A 16,497-nucleotide genomic window follows, 5' to 3' on the forward strand; every position below is an offset into this window, starting at 1 on the left:
ATGAATAGGGTCAAAGCTCTGCACAGTGGACCTGTGACAGAGGCTCACTGTCCGTATTGCAAACAGGCGGTGAGATGGTGCTCTGAGCAGGTTGCTGAGTGGGAATTCTTCGATGGATTGTGATGTAATTCTGCCCCTTTGGAAAAAAAATATTTCTTCTGAGGTGAGGTGAAAGTGAGTGTAGTTTTCTTCAAATAGTCAGCCATTGAAAATAGATTCCCAAGCCCACAACTCTCACATTGAGGTGCAGATTTGACTTTAAATAAGACTGGGGGAAAAAAAAAATGTAAAGCATTTCAGAGCTGCCACAGGTGATCCAGATTTGTCCTGTTGTGGGCAAGCACTCCTCAGGTACTGCAAGTGCCTGGCAAACCCAGAAACAAGAAACTCTTCAGTTCACAGCCTCCTTCTGTATTTCTGGCCTCGAAGGTCTGGTAGCTGTGAGTTCCTCCACAGCTTTGGCACGTGTTGCTGAATAAACAGAAACCTTCATGGTTCTGTCTTCGCTCCCTGCATCTTTAAGTTCTGCAAAGGACCCTCTACACGGTTTATGGTCTGCTGGGAAAAGTCATCTGCTCTGCCACTGCCTGCTCTACGTGCTTCAGGAGGAGGAGGTATTTTACTGGATGTATTTATTTCTGTTGTAGAGGCAGGTTGAAATTTAGCCTATTAACTTCATAGTTTTATACAACAGAGTTGGTTCCAAATATTGGTGAGGTTTGGGTGTAGGGAACAGGGCAAGGAGGTACTTTTAAACAAGAATATATAAAAAGTACGGAGGGGGAAGGTGGCAGACCTGGGGAGTCTGAGGGAAACTGCAGCTCCTTTGAGCAGGAGCTGGAACCAGAAGAGAAAAAGCTCCCCTGGGCACCCTGTATTGCTGTCACCTCCACTTCCTACTTGGGTCTGGACCTTGGTCCCCATGTTTCTACATGGGAGTGATCATTTCTCAAAATGTATCAGACTCAGAGCTCTTTGGGGAGTATGTCACACGTTGCTTTTCCCTGTGCCTTGGGCTGAGCCACCATTTCAGGTGAGCAATAATTTCTTACCCCTCCACCCTGCAATCTGGTACTGTCCTCTTTTCTTTTTGGTAGCAGATCGTCACTGAGGTAAATTGGAGCAGATCCTGTGCTCTGTTTTCTCTGTCACATGGAGAATTCTTCTGCTTCATACCTTGGTTGGGTGGTATAACAGCTCTATATACAGTGCCACTGGAAAGCCCTAAGAGTTGCAGTTTCCAATCATGTTAAGCCCTTCCTGGTTAAGGCCATGATGTTCTTCCTCTTCGGGGTTAAAACTCCAGGTCTGTGCTTTCAGTGACCCTGGTCCCTAAGTCTCTCTGTGCTTGCAGGGAGACATGGTGTGGAGTTGAAAGCTGCTTCTGAATCTTCCCAGATTCCCTGCTTCTGCCACCCCCATTTAACTCGGACAACAGGATTTCTCAGTCTCAGCTGTGCTTGGCTCCCACTTCACAGGCTGTCAAATGACTGCTCCAGAAGTACATAAAAATAAGGTATGAATTTTCTGTAGTGTATTAAATTACTGTTAGCAGGTAACTCCAAATTGGACTGTGTAGGTAGGCAAAAGGCAAGGAAATTTAACACTTTACAGATTGCCACAAAAAAAAAAAAAAAAAAAAAAAAAAAAGGTGGAAACATTCAGCAAAAGAGTACAAACATTCAAAAGAGCATCGCAATCTTGATAGCAATTGTATAGCACCCATCATGCTGCTGCCATTAGTGCCTGCAGCCATGAGCCCCAGGGGATGCTTACCAGGGGTATGTATTCATTATATGCCTGCATATTTATTAACATTGCTCAGTACCAGGTTGATTTTTAGCTGGACATCATTCCATTTTGACTGAGGCCAGTGCAGTGGATGTGCCACTGACCCTACTGGGTGTCCGTGCACAGGGAGAGCCAGACAGGTTATAGAAACTGCTGAAATACTTCTGAGTAACAAACCAACCTGAGGGTTTGGTGATCCGTTGATAGAAAATTAATAGGCGGTGAGAGGTGAAGCTAATAGATCTGTCTATAGCAAAGGATTAATTCAGTCCTACATCCCTTTCCTCTTCTCTAACTCTGGTCTGTGGTCAACAAAGCAATCAAGAACTCTGCGTGCGGGTGCCAGCTGCTGGGACTGATGCTGTCAGGACTGAGCTATTCATCTCCTGCTCCTGAGGTTTAATGAGTGCCAGCTCTGGGGGCTATCACCAGGCTGCAAAGCACTAGGGCTACAGACAGCTTCGTTTTTTACCATCCCACAAGAAAGGCTGGGCTGCACCGGGCTGCTGCACCCAGCCCAGGAAAGGTGGTTGCTTGCCTCCGGGTTTTCTGCTTCAGCTTTGTCTGGAGGAGCATCTGGCTATCTGAACCTCGAAACATGAGATTAGCCCAGCCCTTCAGCCTGGGAAGGAGGGATTTGTTCACACAGACAAGTGAATTATTAATACAATTTGCAAGAGGTAACCTCACTGAATCACTTGCACAGCTGCTTCTTAGCCTGTGCGGAGGGCTACAACTGTGGAAAGGTTAATACAGAGCATCCATCATTTCCATTAATAGATGGCAGTGCTTTGTGGATCCCTTCTGTGGTCTGCCTTTAATTATTCTTTAAGGTGGCCTCTGTATGTTTCTTTGCAGTGAAGGCTGAAGTGGAGAAAGGAGGTCAGGTCTGTGGGCTGACTGATTAAACCTGCCTGTCACACCTTCTGTACAGGGAGCTTTCCAATGCAAATAATGCCTTGCAGCAGAAGAGATAGATAGGAACAAACACGTTGGTGCAGCTTGCATTTGTGAAGCGGTTTTTGAATAGATTATTTTTATATTTTTTTTCTTCCCCATTCCAAAAGACAGAGGGGCCACTGAGCACTTGTCTTTTCTGGCTCCAGATCCCAGTTGTGCCGAGGGAGTTGAGCACTGTGGGCATCCCTTGCTGCTGCCCTATTAGTGGTCAGGAGTGCTCTCAGCATTTCAATTTAATATACAGATTATAGTGCACACTGTGTATTTAAAAGGATGTCCATTACCTGAGAATGCTGTTATGCACAAGGATCTCTGTTGCCTTTATCTGTCCTCTGGGCATCTGACTGAATTCATGTGGTTTATGCCACGTGCACCTGAAGCATGGAAAGGATCTGGGGTTTACCAGCTTAGCACACCCTACCTTATGGATTTCACAGTAATTTTAACATATGGTAATCCATCCAGAACAGCTATTTCTTTCTTGTGTGCTGGTCTGGCCGAGAGGGAAAAGTTCAAGTGGGGCTTATGTGCATTCAGGAGCTTACAAAAAAAGCAAAAAATGAATATTCTAAATAGCAGTCAAATAAATTCACCCTACATGGAAAAATCTTATGAATAACATGTAAAGTGGTAGTGGGAACAGGACCCCTGGTCCAGATGTATGGGGAAAAGACTTGAGGCCAGGGAAGAAGATGTGAAGGTCAAACTCAAGTTAGTGTGATGAGTACATAGGTAACCCCTGTTGGCATCGCTTTATGGTCTCTTCTGCATTTACCCTTACAATAGTCAGCAAGGTAGGACTGTAGCCACTCTAATATGAATGATGATCATGCCCAGGATGAAAAACATTGCATGGATTCAGATTTGTGTTGGACTCACTTCTCCCGGCACCGAGAAAGCCCAAGAGTGCTTGCACCTTCTCAACTTTGTGTCTGCCATACAAACTGCATCTCTTCGTGGTGCTGTGAGGGCTCTCCCATCACAGTCTGGAAAGCAGTGGAGAACTATGTGAGTGTGAGGACAAATTAGGCAGCCCATATCTGCACCCAAGCTGCACCCCGGTAAATGCCTGCCTGATGCCTGTGGAGTCAGCACACTGCTATCATCAGCCCAGGGTGTGGGAGGCATCCCTACAGGTACGCTTCCTTAAGATTATTCCTTATCCATTCATCCATCCATCCATCCATCCATCCATCCATCTTTCTCTATATAAAATATTAAGGACAGAAATATACTGCTGACAGACGTTGGGTGCTAAGTGTTGTATGCTCCCATCACACGATGTACTAAAAGCGTAATCCCTTATATTGAAGAGCACTGGGAGCTACTTAAACTTTTATGGCTGGACATGCAGCTATCTTGTAGTGTGCTTTAGTTGCTGCAAATTAGGGAGTCATGAAGTATGGAGAAGACATGCTTGCCAAGTAGACATCTAATGCACTGTTCTGATCATCCCAGATACTTGTACTCCACTAAATAACATCCAACCTCAAATCAACGTGAGCTGCTAAGGGGGTCATTAAAATTCCTTTTCAGTCCTGATCATTAAACAAACCATACGAGAGGCAGACTCCATACCTGGAAAAAGTGGCATGTTAATGGAGATGCACCCAGCATAATTGCTGTCATCCATCACCCCTGCCCTGCTGATATTGACAAAGTGCAGCTAAATATTTAAATAAGCCATTTTTCTTCAGAAGCTGAAGGATTAGATGCAGCCAAATTTCTCAGTCTAGTCAGCAAACGATACAAATCCAGGGATTAAACAGGATTTGCCGGAGTGAATGAGAGCTGCTCCTGCATTATGCTTTATGAAAAAAATATTCTTTGCTGCCAAGACTGTTGCTTGGGGCGAGAAGGGGAGGAGAGACTATTCTCTTTCTTATTGAAAGCAAGCAAAATAGAATTAGTTCCTCTTTACTCAACACTCTTGATTTACTTTAAGGGTGTAGCTGAAGGAAAATGTGGCTTTCCCAAGCCCCATTAGACACCCACACTTCTAAAAACACCGCATTTCAAATGAAGATGTAGGGCTGTGTGCATTTGTTTTGCGTCAGAGTCAGCTCCTTGGAAGGCTTGTCAGGTTACTGTCAGTAAAATGGAAGGGAGATGTTTGTTGAACTCATTTTTACTTAGATACACGCTTGTGTGCTGAACTTCTTCGACATTTAATGATGGGCGCATTGAATTTTTTGGGGATAAGAGAGGAGGTTGTCATAGAACCACACCAGGCACTTGCAGAGGTAGACAAAAGAGTTTAGAAATACAGAAAGAAATATTTGCTGGGGTTGGTTGGGAGGGTTTTGAACAAACCTTTAGTTTGGAATGTGTCTGTTCATTAAAGGTGAATGAAGACATTCATGGAAAGAAATTGCTATTGACTTTTTTTTTTTTTTTTAATAATCCAAGGGTAAGTTTTTAAGCTTTGGTTATTGCTTTTTTTTTCTTTTTTTTTTTTCTTTTTTTTTTTTTCTGGGGCAAAATGACTTGTTTTTATCCATTTGTCTTTAGCCATAATTATATTATGGATACAAAAAAGCAAAACAAAAGAGGAACAGAATGAACCGAGCTTCTTCTAATTAAATTGAATTATTTGATTTGGCCCAGACCAAGAATGTTAAAAATTTCCCTCAGAATCCTGAGTTTCAGAACTGACTTGAATTTCAAGCTTTATGGTGAGCTAACTGGAGGAAAATGTTGATATCTACTATCAGTTTTTATGAGGTAGAAAAATCAGTTTCCTTTTTAGTGGCCACCTCAGCACAGACTGGCAACAGGCAGAAGATATTTGAGATTTTTTTTTTTTTTCCTTTGAAAGTGTGAAATTCCCTGTAATCTTACTTTTATGATGACTTACTTGTTGGTAGGGGGAGGAAAAAAGATATTTGCATTTACATTGATGGTTTAAAAGAGAAAAATTTTGCATGTCTTAGTATTTTTTAGGTTGTGTCCTAGATCTGTTGGTCTGAACTGATTTGGAATCTGAACAAAAATCCTGTCCATTCACTTTAGGCATGGTATGGAATTGCAGGAAGAATTGCAATAAATGAATTAGCCAGAGCTGTGTAGCATGTGCAGTATTTGGGGGGATTTTTTACTCCCACTACTTTATCTCTCATTGCATATTCACAGTCATTTCGTGTAGAATCTGAACTCATATAACATCTGAACAGAACTCTGTCCAGGGCTCCAAATATTGCCTCTCTCCGTGGTACATCTGCCCAAGGAGTGCATGTGTTTGCCTTGTCAGATCAAATGTTCAATACTTTTTCCCCATGAATCAATCAACGTCAGGAACCCCAAACTCTTTTCCCATCTCTAGGGAAAGACACCAGAGTTTATAAATTATGGAGAAAAAAAAAATGTACATGGTAAGATAAATGTTGTTCAGCTCAGGCTTGCAAGGGACTATGGAGTGAATATTTTCCCCTAAATGAAGAGAAATAAAACTGTTCTACCCTGATATTACAGAGAGCAGGTTTGGGAGGAAATTAAGTAGATTATTCGTTATGACTTTATTGAAATTCTACAAGGATGTCTAAAAATGCACGAGCCTGTTGCTTTGCAGGGAGCTCAGTGTGTTTCATCTTTGTGAATTGATAGTGATACATAAATGTCAGCTTTATTGAACATGTCTCCACTGTCTGGCTATCCAAACAGTATTAATTAACTCCCAAAGTCCTGTTCCAGCATGCATTTAAACTCATTTAAAAACTTGCACTAGAGCAGTAGCTAGGCGAACACAGACTAGAAATATGGTGCACATTTTTTAGTGAGAGTAATTAACCACTGAAATAAATTACCCGGCGGCAAGGTGGATTCTCCATCATTTGAAGTCCTTAGCTGGAGGCTAAATGTCTTTGTGAAAGATGTGTCATAGCTCCAACAGAAGTTACAAGCTTGAGGATGTGCAGCCTGTAGGACATGCTTGTATTTACGGCTTCATTCAGCAAGGTCTGTAGGAGACCTATTTGTGTTCTGTGCACTAGTTACAGAAATCCTGGGTGTGATGCAGCTCTCCTGCTAGCTAGGAGCAGACCCTAACACTTGGCCACTTCTTGGAACGACTCTCAGTATCTTCATCCTCATTTAAATCAGCTGGTCAGAGCACCAGCTTGCTTTGTTCCTGCATTTCTCACCAGAGCTGAGCAGAACATAAAAATCTGTTAAATGTCACCATTGTGGAAAACATTTCAGAAACACCTTAAACAGAGTGTTTTTTGTTTGTTTGTTTGTTTTTTCTATGAGCTCTTATTTTGACTGGAGGAAGTCTGGAGGATGTCACTGGGGGTTAGCCTGCTAAAGTGGTGAATCAGTAAAAAAATAACAATGTTCTTTGGATTTTGTCTTTGGGAAGTAAGGGGGGTTCACAGAAAAAAAAATGTATTTGAGGGGAGAATCAGAAACTCTTTTTTTTCTTTGTGTGGAACCTGTTTGCTGCTGTTCTCTTTCTATCCAGCTGGGTGAAAAGGCTGCATCCACCTGGGCCAGCCAACCAAAAGGGTGGGAATAAATAAAATAAGGCAGCCAGATTAAATCTGGAGGGGTGTACATGGTGCAGCCCTGGAGATTCCAGAAACATCCTGATGAAACCAACACCTGGGGCAGCCCCGGCCAGGAGGCAGCTCCGTAAGATCCCCAGTGCAGGTCAGTGTCAGATAAACTTGTCTCAGCCTGGCGGATAATGTGATTAAACAATAAGCATTTTGTCAGAGTAATGAATACTGGCATCCATCTTTCTGATATGATTAAATCAGTCTGGAGACAAATTCCTCATTCCTGACACGAGGTCACTGCTCAAGTATGCAGTTTGTTTCTTTTTTTATTGTTATTTTTATAGTTTGTTTAGATAATTAAGAAAGGTGCCACAAGCAGTAATGGGGTCACTCAGGATTAATTTCTACCTTGCTAACTGGCAGGGAGCACTGAGCATGTCCATTTGCTCTGACATGAATGTTTTGACGAGTTTCTGCCTGGCAAAATGGTGTCTGTTTCCTTTCTCCAGAGAGGGCACTCATCCGGCACGCACAAGCACAAAGAAATAAGTTGTTCCAATTTGCTTGGCTTTCTTCAGCTCCACTCATTGATAATACCATGCAAAGCCCAGCGTGACTCCAGGACGGGATCATGCCATGAGGTATGCAGAAAGCAGTTAAAGGGCCATATAATTATTGTCATTGATGAAAAGTCCCCTTCACGGCAGTTCTGATTCGTGCAGGTTAAAGCAGGCCTTGCAAATACACAAGCAGCCATTCACAATTAACTTGGTTATTGATGGCACTCCATAAATGTTTAAGAACACTGAAGGAGAAGTAATAAATGGTTGATTTGTTTTCTTGACTGCAGCTGCTGTAGGCTTGCGCTGTTTGTGTATAATTCTTTATTCCACTTAACACCGGTGGATATATCTTCTCTTACCTCCTCCACTTTTAAACTGGGCTAATGAGATATCCTCTGTATTTACTGCAGGCTGTAGAGAAGCGCCTGCAGTTCAGCACTGATAAAAAAATCCAGCAGGCTAGCACCCAACTTCACCTCTGCTTCCCTGGGATTTAAGGGAGTGCTCAAATTCCACCTGTGGAAACATGGACATGGTTCTGACTTTAGAACCGGCCACTTTTGCAAGCAGTGCCTAGAAGTTTTTACCATCTCCTGAAATCTGGCTTCTGGTTCTTCCCTGGGCTCAGTGCTTAGCTGGAGAACCTGGGCTGATGAACAGAAACGCTTGGCTCTGTCATCACAGAGTGCCTGACAAGTATTTCCATTAGCAACTGCAGTCACCCCTCCTCTAGATCCCTTGGAAGTCCAAAATCATCCGGCCTTCTTTTGCCAGCATAACCTCGGACTTCCTCTCATTCATCATTAAGATCTGCAAATGCAATTTGTGCTCAGAAACTCTGCAGTTTAAAGGCCAGCGCATGAATCTTTTCTCAGACTTGTGTTTTCTTTCTCTTTGGTAGCCAGTGTAGCAATTCACAGGGCACATATTGCAAGTTTAGTTACAGGTCTGAAGAGAGGAAAAAGTAACTGCGTGATGAACAAGAAATTATAACTTCGGTGCTGTGAAATCAGCAGGCAACACTGCTGCATAGCTTAAAAATAGCTGTCCTTGCTCTATGTCCTCTTTCACTTGCAGCAATAGTTTTTAGATGCTTCTAATCACTCAATTTGCTTTCCTCTGGGCTGGCAGGGGCATCAGCTACTGTAAAAAATAGTCTATTCACCAGAATATATCTCTGCAGAAGGACAAGATTGTTATTCTTTTCTCTTCAAACAAAATCCTGGGGAAAGGAAAATGTTTGGTAAAATTCTCTTCAGAGTTACTGGCTGTTTGACCATGTTTGTGTTGGTTTATGGTGAACTTCCTTCTTCCTCCGGCCTTTGAGCACCCAAGGCCCCCTGCACTGAAGCCTTCCCCTTATCAGACTGGTAATTAGCATCATCCCTCTGCTTGCAGTTTTCATGCACATCCACACATAAAGCTGAGCTCCTCTTTGTTGTTCGTTTGGCACCAGGATGAGCAGTGAGGAAGGCTCGATGTGAGACACCTGCATGGCTCCAGCTCCTGCCTGCCCGCACCTTCCCCAGGCTGCCCGTTCCCATGCCATGAGGGTCTCTGCTATTTTGTCTGTGGAGTCAGCCACTGATGTGACCCAATCCATGACGAAAAAATCCAGACCCTGTTCTGGTTCACCAAAATAGTCCAGCCTTTACACTGTGTTGCTTCATCATCTGCTACGGGGAGAGCCCTGACAGCAGCAGGAGAGGCTCCTGCAAAAGCGGTCACGTCGCTCACTTCAGTGGTGATGGTTCGAGTGCTTATGGTTAAATAGCACCAGGTCTAAGGCTGAATGTCATCAGAGTTCAGCTGATGCACCCGGGAAGGAAAATTATAGGAGAGACTCATAGAATAGACTGTCTTGGAAGATGGTGGCTCTGGGATGGATTTGGGGTCATGCAGAGCAGCTGCAATGCGAGCTCTTGGCACCGCAGCAAAAGGGCAGCCCTGCGAGCACGTGAAAAGACAGCATCAAGGGAACGAGGGGAGAAACCTCAGTCCTCGGAACAGCTCTGATAACTGCTGGAGCATTGCATCCAATTCCAATGCGGCTTCTTGGCGAGCAACATGAAGATCTTACAGAAACCTCAAAGGAAGGCTATGAAAATGATTCAGGTGCTGGGAAATGAGTTACTTGACCTGAAGCACAGAGAACTCGATTCATTAGCTCATTAGAAGATCGAGAGGAGATTCTGCCGTTCATTTTAAGAATATGTACATGGAGAGGAATCTTGAGAGTCGAAGGCTTTTTGACCTTGCAAAATAGAGCCTAACAAGAAGGCTGGAAAACCAAGCCTGGAGAAATTCAGCCTTGAAATAAGACAGCATTTCCCGGCAGCCAGGCTGAGCAGAGCAAGCTGTGGGCTTGCAAGTGGATTGTGTATAATGAGGTTTGGTAGCATAAAAGGAAAGAATTTCCTTCCAATCTTAGTGAGAACTTCTCCTTGTGTGTTAGTGCTGGGGGGAGCCCAGCTTGCCAGCATGCTTGTGTGGACATTGAAATCTCCGAGCTGCATCCCTCGGCACCAGCCCCTCTGAAGTGTTACGGGTTGTGCTCGCACGTCCCTCCCTCCCCAGGGCAAGGAGCAAAGCTCGCGGCAGAGCTCTGTCAGGTGCATGAAGGGAGCAGAGCACTTGAACTCTGCCTTCTTGGCTTTATTTGATGTTTTTTGAACTTTAATTGAGGTGCAATCCTGAACTTTTAAAACAAATTCAAACCTCTCCCTAGGTGGTAGCAGCAGCCAGGCAAAAGAAACAGGGAACTGTGCTACTTTTTGGAGGCTATTTTTTTTTCCATCTACTTAAGTGGCATGGATGAGAGCTTGGAGGGGGGCACCAGGCATGAATTTAACCCTTTTTCTAGGAAGGGTTTGGTAAATAGCATTAGCAGGTAGAAGATGATAGATGTAACTACTTCTCTCCAAATTCCTCACTGCAGAGCGGAAACATCACATCACATGCTGACCTTTTGTGGAAGGGAAGCCAGGAAGAGAGGAAAGGCAGCTCTTTATTTAGTTCCAGTTATTTGTTCTGTTCCCTTTTTACTGCTGTTTCACTTGCCCAGCAGCTTAGATCTAAACAAAGTATCGATACATCCCATCGAGTTACACCAGTGACGCATTTGACCCATTTATTTTTAAGTGCTCACACTCTCTTTTTTGGTATCTGCTCCAACGTGTGCTATTAAAAAAAAAAAAAAAAAAAAAAAAAAAAAAAAAAGCTTAATTAAAGCAAGAGGTATTTGATCCAGTCAGCCTAGACCTGTGTCCCTCCGTATAAAAGAACACGATGGGAGCTAATGGGGGATTTCAGGGGACTTGACTGTACCAGTGATAATTGAAACAAACAGACCTCTGTGGCCTAAACTAATTCAGTGGAGCTATATTCCTCTTCCTTTTATATTAAACATTCAGTAGTTTAGCACTCCCCAGCTCCCCACTGGCATTAAGAGACACTTACAGCTGTTCTCGTCTCCCTAATAACAGCACTCCGTAGAGTTAATGGTGGCCTCCGAGGGCTGATGAAGTGATGCGGGTCTCTGCCGACACCAGCCAGAGGACTTGCCATATGCCTGGGGAATTTCACCTCTGTTTAGACTCAATTCAGCCGAAACTCCCAAGGTGAAATTCCATTTAGGTCGGTGCCTTTCTGCTCTAACAATTATAGTTATGTGTTGAGCACTGTCTTTTATTTCTGCTGACCTGGTGCCTGTTGTATGTAGCCAGATACACGCTGCCTTCACCCCTGCCGTGGTGACCCCAATTGCAGATGGAGAAAGGAAATTGGGATTTAAATGGGGAATGCTTTGCTTCCAACAAAAGTAAATAAAGGAATACAAGAAACGTCAAAGACTTCTTATGCTGACTTTCTTTGCTGCTGCATTCAGAGAACAGCAGGGAAAGGAGTAAAGTCGTTGACCTTTCTGCCTGCTACACTCTTATCAGCCTAAGAAAACTTGCAGAGGATTGATTCTGTTTTTATAGCAGCTGCACAAGAAAGCAGAATTTGAGTTGGTCGTAGTCATTACTAAGCATGAGCAACAATGCCCAAATGAATAAGAAAGTATCTGTGGAAGGTGGAGAGCCTGTGACCTCTGTAACAACTTCTGTGCCTCCCTCTGCAGAGCCTTGAATGGGTGGTGACTCCCCAGGGTGCTCCATGATCCAGAAGACAAACTGGTGGTGCTGCCTCTGGGGTTACAGGTCTGCCTCTCCTCCCAGGACACATCCACTCCCGTATATCTCATCAGCCAGAGAACATTAGGATCTGTGCAGTTTGTTGCTGCCCCCCCTTGGGGTTTCCCACTGGGGCCCCCAGCACTGAGTCACAGGAATACTCAGCGGTACCCCAGCAGTTCCTCACAGGTAGGCAGTCTTTTCTAGCTTTCCTTCATGATCATGGAACTAGAAGAATTAATTTTCTTGCACTCTTCTTTTGTTGTTTTTTAATTGTTAATGTGTTTCTCAGTACAAGGAAGCTCAGGTCCAGATATAATTACAGAAATCCCAGTTGTCCATAGTTAACTGTGTACCCAATGGAGCTTTGAATATTGTGAAATGTTCTAAGCCTGAAGTACCCATCAGTGCAACAAATCTAGGTTAGAAGTTTTGTTTTGATTTGTTTTTTATCTTAGAAAGAAAAAAAACATTTGTGTGTGTTTACAGAAGCTGCTAGGTGGGCTGCTGTGTTGGGATGGGTGAGGGCAGCCCCTGCGTGCTGGCTGTGGGAGTGCTTCCAGCAGGGTGTGGGTGGTTCTGCAGGCATCCACCCAGAAGGGCTTTAGCCCTTCAGGGGGTTTCATCAGCAGGATCTATGGGCCTCTGAAACTGGCTATTGTATAGGAATAAGGGGGTCTGTTCATACCACGTATGTATACCTGGGTCCAATCTGACAGTTACAAACATGAACCCATTTATACAGGTTTTAGCTCCTTTCAAATCTGATGCTTTACTCAGATATTGTGAGGATGAAAACTTGTCTCTGACCTTTTGAGACTGTAACTTCTATCAGTCATGTCTCCTACTAATTGCTGCTACAGTTCATGGCCCTTGGTGGAAGGGAGAGCATTACGAAACTGCCCTTGCAAAATATAAATTATTTTAATTACAAGCAACATGCTCTTAATGTGAAACATAGTGAATTAAGTTTCCAGCTGGCTTTTGTTAACTGCCTCTATAAAATGCACCAGCATATCTTAGCTGTGCCAAAGAAGGGCATGCTTGTGTCTGGGTTTACTGAAACAGCAGTTTGTAAGCTCTGGAGCTCACACATGGACTCCTGTTGGAGTATGTCTCAGTAGGATTGTCCTTCCACAGAATAGACAGTGTTTGCAGATGCAGTCAGGAAAGCCTGATAAAGTTGTGATCTAATATGTTGCTTTTTTTCTTTCTTTTTTTTTTTTTTTTTTTTCCTAGCGGGTAGATGGGCATCAATAAAAAGTATTTTTATGTCGAGATGCAGCAGACAAATAATGAACTTTTCTGCAGACTGAGGCTAAGTTTAGCTTCATACTACAGATACCTTCTTTTGAAATAATGTCTTTCCTCTGTAGCAAGGTTCATCAGGAAGGTGCAGGTACTAATACCTAAAGCAGCTGCTAAAGCCCTGGCTTGTAGTTCATTCGTATTAAGCAAAGCACTTAAGCATGCGTCTTTACTGAAAGCCTAAGATCTGCTTTGGTCTTCACTGAATACGGGCTGATTTAAAATTGTGCTTAAATACCTTGTATAAAGAAACACACAGCTGGGGTTTCTCTTCTTTTACATGGGTATGAATCAGGCATAAATTTGCAGAGACCAGTGCTACGTGTGAGAGAAGAATCAGGTCCTTGGTGTATCAGAAAATAGCTGTGAATGTTTCAATTGTCTTACAAAACTGAGCCATATTTTTAGGCAACTAAAGCTATCAGTCATAGCTCTGCTTAAAAAATCAACCCTTCACCTGCCAGAACATGGCCCCTGAGCTGTTCCATTAGCCCATATCTCCTTTCCAGAAAAGATATATTTGAATGTTCATGCAATCAAGCTATCACGTTGGCTGAGCATCCTTCAGGGCTCTCTAATATACAATAATATGGCTATCACTTTGTGCCTAATGCTTCATAAAAATGCCATATATAATGCTACCTTCTTGGCTTCCTATCTTCTTTAATGAAAGGTTGTAGGAGTTTCATTTCCAAATGGTAACTCAACAAATCATAAGAAAAGGAAAGGGAAAAAAAAAAGAAAAGAGCAAGGATACTATTGCAAAATGCTCTGTAATTGTGGTGCTGAGGAGGGAAGTGAGCTTCCTATTCCCTATAGCACTCAAAAGCAGAAACATAATGAATGTATGATCGGCATCGGTAATCATCACATCTCATTCCTGCAATTATATCCTACATTTGTGTTTATGTTCAGTGCTTCTTATGCCTCCCATGTATGGTCATGTGAGAGATGCTGGGATTTGGAAAGTCTAAATAGACACACCAAGCCCTTGATTTTGGTGACATTCCTCCCGAGTATTAATTTATATAACAGAAATATATGGAAATGTAGAAACTGATACAAACAGCTTCCTGAGAAGCAGACGGGTGTGATGTTTGTGCCTCCTGCTACCTGGCTGCCCAGCAATGTTGTCCTATGTATTCAAAAAGAATTTCTCATGAGCAATTACTTCTCTGTGCCATGCTTCCCGCAGTTTTCAGGGACAAGCTGAACTCCAGATGCTGAAAAATAGGCTTGTGGGCTTCTTCCCCCCAATCATTTCTGATCCCTGTCTCCCTTTTTATAGGCTTGGAAAGGCTACACAGTCATTTATACTCTAACTTTTCCCAGTCAAATATTTCAGGTACCTGGCTTTGCCCGTCTCTAATAAGCAGGCAGACATCTGAAAGGCTGTTCACCATTTCTGTGGGTTCATTGACATTTTGAAAATGTGCTTCTTTTTATCATCTCTAAAATGTCTTCCCCTACAAACATCATACTTAGAATGATTTATTAGCCTTTCTGGAGATTTCTGCCTTTTAATGCCTGCTGGGGAATTTTCCAGGAGATTGCAAGGATGTAAAAATTGTCAATGGGACGCATACATGCATGTACACATGCACATGCACACGTGTGTATCTCTGTCTATACAATTGCACTTCACTAACAGTATGATGGATTATTCTAGACAACTGAAGAAAAGGACTATAAGAGGACAATGGGACAAGAAAAGGACAAAAAAAGAAACAACTTTTCTAAAGGTCTATGAAGAACCGATTTGAAGATACATCTTGTTGAAGTAGTACAGGGAACATCCTTGTCACATCTACATCTCCATGTGACTAAAGCGCTGAGATTTTGTGCTGTTTCTTGTCCTGAGCTCTTACACGGCTGCATCACGACAGCAGTGAGCCCCAGTAGCACGGTGTGGCTTTCCGGCAGGGAGTGCACAACTTTTATTGCACAGAGGAGCCTTGACTCTCCATCAATGTAGTACTGGTCTGAAACTCCATTTCAACCAACAGAGAAAGGGCAAATGCAGTTCACCCTTCAAGCCAAGGATACCGCTATTGAAAATTCAGATGCAGATCTATCAATGTTGGAAATTTAAAAAAGGAGTGACTCCCATATGTCAGTCCAGATTTCTTTGCTGCTTCCCAGATGGAAGTGCAGATGCTGTGCTAGGTTTGCAGAGTCAGCCCACTGAATCCAAGAAAGACATGTTTCAGGACTGTAGATACCCAAACACCTCTGAAAGTATCTGTGTGTGGTGTCACAAGATGCTCGTTCCCTGCCCCTCACATGCTATCAGCTCTCTGAAAAAGCCAGACAATGGGCTTTCAGCTCAGAAAAGAAGTCAAAAGCTTGTAAGAAGTGTAATTTGTGAGCAAAGGAGAAAACATGACACATGAGGTCAAGAGAGGAGATTTCAGTCTGTTTCTAGTACAACACATACCTTTGTCATCAAAGAAAGGGCCAGATTTAACATTTCTCTGTGATAACATGCTCTGTTGGGGTGACATGAAGAGGCAGGGTATGAAGGTGCAGCTCTTCCTTTCCCACCTCTCCCGAGCTATTGTAGTAATCCTCCACATCCTCACTCGCTTCTATCAATGCTACTTGCTTTCTTTAACCTTAATAGGATTTTCAAAGACTCAAAACTGTCTGGCAGTCTCCCTCTTGAATCCTTTTGGAGATAATCAGACCAATGTGTTAATCACATTTATGCTGTATTTAAAAAAGTGGGATAAAATCAGAAAAGTGCTGAGCAGCACTCTTCACCTGCAGCTTGTTTACAAGCAAAGCAGAAAGAAAGGTGGCAGACAGCATACCAAACAGGGGTGTCCAGATGCTTTGCATATGGATTAGAAAATAACCCAGACCCTGATTAATCGTTGGATTGAGGTTCTTTTACTATGTTGGAGGGTGAGAAGCAGAGAATGGTTGTCTCAGCTTGATCACATCTGAAGACAACCACCCCAGGCTGATCCTTCCTCAGCCCTGTGAGCAGCCTCTGATCTGTGGGATTTATGCCACACATGATTAGGTGTGAAATGGAGAGGAAGTTTATTGCAGAACACTTGGCATGGGCTTGGGGAGTAAATTGATAAAGACGACATGTACATTGTCAAGTTGGGTGTTCTTAATTTATAGAAACCCCGAAAGCCATTACTCAGTTCCACCCCGTGAAGTTCTCCCTGCCAAATCTTGGTGTATTTATAG

General features: G+C 43.1%; 1 long non-coding RNA gene across 1 annotated transcript in view; it reads left to right on the forward strand.

Annotated features, from left to right (window-relative positions):
* Positions 1 to 16,497, forward strand: part of LOC110351349 (uncharacterized) — a 118,833-nt gene that overhangs the window by 34,302 nt on the left and 68,034 nt on the right. The window contains exon 3 of the long non-coding RNA XR_011804465.1: positions 11,934 to 12,174. This is a non-coding gene — a long non-coding RNA (uncharacterized lncRNA). The remainder of the gene's footprint in view (positions 1 to 11,933; positions 12,175 to 16,497) is intronic.

This window comes from Anas platyrhynchos, chromosome 21 (genome assembly GCF_047663525.1).
Source record: "Anas platyrhynchos isolate ZD024472 breed Pekin duck chromosome 21, IASCAAS_PekinDuck_T2T, whole genome shotgun sequence".
Taxonomy (NCBI): Eukaryota; Metazoa; Chordata; class Aves; order Anseriformes; family Anatidae; genus Anas; species Anas platyrhynchos.